This window comes from Triplophysa rosa, linkage group LG1 (genome assembly GCF_024868665.1).
Source record: "Triplophysa rosa linkage group LG1, Trosa_1v2, whole genome shotgun sequence".
In the NCBI taxonomy this organism is placed as follows: domain Eukaryota; kingdom Metazoa; phylum Chordata; class Actinopteri; order Cypriniformes; family Nemacheilidae; genus Triplophysa; species Triplophysa rosa.
Genome location: NC_079890.1, coordinates 6,983,382 through 6,986,993, shown reverse-complemented (window position 1 = coordinate 6,986,993; position 3,612 = coordinate 6,983,382).

The following is a 3,612-nucleotide window of genomic DNA, read 5'->3' as shown; positions in this document are numbered from 1 at the left end:
GCGAGACGGGGTGCGAGCGGTCCGCGAGCACTTGGCTGACGGATTAGCGCTCGCAGAAATCCCCATATCACCCTCGCCGCTCGCCTTGGCGAACGGAATGGCCTTAGCCATCCTCGTCACAGCCCGGGAAGCATGCGAGGTGGTGGCTGATTCTCCGGAGAAAACAGCCACCCGTGACCGCAACGTCTCTATGACCATCTGCCCGCAGTGCGGGCAGGATGAGTCCACGAAGGCTGTCTCAGCGTGTTGGACCCCCAAACACCTGACACAGACATCATGCTTGTCCCCATCCTCGATGAGGACACCGCACCCAAGAGAACAGCGGGACATGCCACGCTGGAGAAATTAGCTCTTTTAGAACGCAGACGGTGAGTCACCGTCTGCAGGCTCGAACACCTCTGGAACCGCCGAGACGCCCAGGGGAAGTCGCTGCAGGAAGGGACAGTCCGCTGCACCACGTCGTAGAACCGGCAATGTAGAGAATTTGCTAAGCAGCAAGAGAAGATCTTCGTAACCGAAGGCTCCGAAGAACAAAAGGTGAATGAATGATGCACGCCGTCTCCCTTTTATACCCGGATGTCCGGGGCGGAGTCCGGCATGCAAATTTCATTTGCCAATTTTCATTGGCCTTTTCTAAGCTGTCGGAAACGATTGGTTCTCAGGGACGAACCCCATCTGTCGGTTCGACACAACGTCGAGAGACCGACAGAAAGGGAACCCAGAGTTTCCCTCATTTCAAGGATAATATAGTCAGAGTTTTCCTTTCTGAAACGGGCCCCTGTTGTTAAACAAATCTTAAAAAGTTAAAAGCCCCACCCTACTGTCAACATATTTAAAGATAAACACATAAATTCAAAAATTATAATCTAGAAATATATAATATTTTGCTTTACTCTTGATATTTTTAGTGTATATTGATGTGAACATTTTGTACTTTTATTTAAGAGATTTACCCAAACAAGAACATTCTCATCTTCATGTTGTTCCTGTTAATGTGTGTGGAAAATATGTAGCCTATTTGAAGACTTATTATACAACATTTATGCATTTGGCAGACGATTTTATCCGAAATGACTTACATTGCATTATACTACACAATCCCCTGCGATCGAACCCATGACCTTGGCGTTGCTAGTGCAATGCTCTTACCACTGAGCTACAGGAAAGCAGACTTCTCCATTTTACTTATAATAGACATTTTTTTTCTTCAGAAAACTATCAAAACCAATAATATTTATAAATATAATTTTATCCTCCACTTTGTCGATTTGATTGTTTATCTATTTGTGTCTGTTCCAGCTCCAGATTCTTGTTGACTCAGTATTTGTTTCCAAATTCCATCACTTGAGGGCGCTGTTTGTTCTCTGCTTGCCTAATTTCTGAAATAAAGATGTATAGTGTGTGGTAGATTTAAGACAGTATACAATACATATACATTATTAAATAACAATACAACAAACATCTACAAAGAAAACTTTATCCGTCAGCTGCTACATGGACATGCTGCAGGCTTCATCGACCACCAAAAGAAGGACAGGGTCAGAGAGAAAATAAATATATTTTATTTTAATTTGTTCCGCTATATAATTTCAATTTCAAAGAATAATGAAAATGTAAAATTCTCCTAGAAGTAGGAGAAGACAGTGCTCCTGACCAACATGTATCTACATTAAAATGAAAGAAAAACATTAACCTCAACCTCTCCTAGACAGAACTCCTAGTTATACCGGCCCACCCATCAATTGAACACCACCTTACCATTCAGCTCGGATCCTCAACTATAATACCCGTCAAGTCTGGGAGGAACCTGAGGGTGATGTTCAACGACCAATTGAAATTCACCTCCCACATCGCAGTAACCTCTCAAACTTGCAGGTATGAGCTCTACAACATCAGGAAAATCAGGCCATTCCTGTTGGAGCTTGCCTCTCAGCTTCTTGTCCAAGCTCTGGTCATGTCAAGATTGGACTACTGCAATTCTCTACTGGCTGGCCTTTCAACCAATGCAGCCAAGGCCTTGCAAATGATCCAGAATGCAGCTGCACGTCTAGTTTTTAATCAGCCTAAAAGAACCCATGTAACACCCCTCCTGCTTTCATTTCACTGGCTGCCAGTTGCCGCCTGCATCAAGTTTAAATCGCTGACACTGGCCTTCAGAACGATAACGGCAAATTCGCCCCTTTAACTTAACTCACTGCTCCAGGTTTGCATCTCCTCCCGTCCTCTTCGGTCTGAAAATGAGCGACGCCTGGTTGTTCCATCACAGCGAGGCACCAAATCGCTTGCAAAAACCTTTCCTCAATCGGTTCCGCTATGGTGGAATGAACTGCCAGCCTCCACCCGAACTGCAGCATCCTTCACAACTTTCAAAAAACCGCTCAAAACATACCTGTTCCGAACTTATTTGACAAACCAATAACTGTCTAAAAAAATTATCTTGTTGTTCATTCTCTCCTTTGCTTACTCCAGCTTGAATCCTCCTAGTAGCATGGCCTTGAAAACTAACGGTACTGTTTAGCGTGTTGACAAAATGTTTATATGCTCTCCTCCTTGTAGGTCGCTTTGGATAAAAGTGTCTGCCAAATGAATAAATGTAAATATGTAAACTTTATTATTGTGTCAGGTACAAGTAGACCACAGAGCCAATAAAATAATTCTAACTAGAAGTGCAAATACGTTATATGTGTATTAGGGCTGTGCAAAAATATCGATACATGTAACTATCGCAATATTTTTTTTCGATAGTGTAACGATAGTGATACCTCTACTATAATATATATAGGTGAAATATATAAGAACGCTTCAAGCTCTCAGAGCTGATGTGCGGGTGTGCTTTGGTTTTCAAAATAAGTAATGGAGTAATGAGTTATATCAAATAGTGCTGTTTGTAGGCTTCGCAAGTCATGACACAATTTACCTGGCTACTGCAGTGCATTAGACAAAATGTTTATTAAGAAAAGTAACAATGACATTTATTGTGCTTTCACGGATGTGACACCTGCGCATTTACAGCACGGATGAACCAGGGGTTTTATTCTTTCCATGTTCATTGTTTTAACTGTATGCGCCACAACAGCTAAGTGACTTGCGTGACCCACCTTATTCCCCTGTGCTACCCACTTGAGGGGCGCAATCCACAGTTTGAGAACCCAAACCTCTGATCTAAAGGTCCATGCATCGCACATCATGGCCACTCTGCAGAGGTAAGGGATGTTTTTACACTTATCCTTACAGAAAACCCCAGGAGGTGCAAAGCATGTTGTATTTCTAGCTCTACATTTTACATTTTCTATTTAAAGTATTGCAATATATCGCAAATGTGTGTCGTATTGAAATACATAGCAATATATTGTATCATGACCCATCTATCGTGATATGTATCATATCGGGAGGCACTTGCCAATACACAGCCCTAATGTGTATATACAGCAAAGACATATAGAGTGCCAAGTAGAAAGCAGAGACAGGCTCAATGCAAATGACTATAAATTCAAAACAAGGTGCAGGGAAAATATCATTTTTTTATAAATATAATTAATTTGTATTTAGTTAATCTAATATATTAATAATATATATTAACCTTAATGTTAATTAACAGTTAGATTGCTGTTA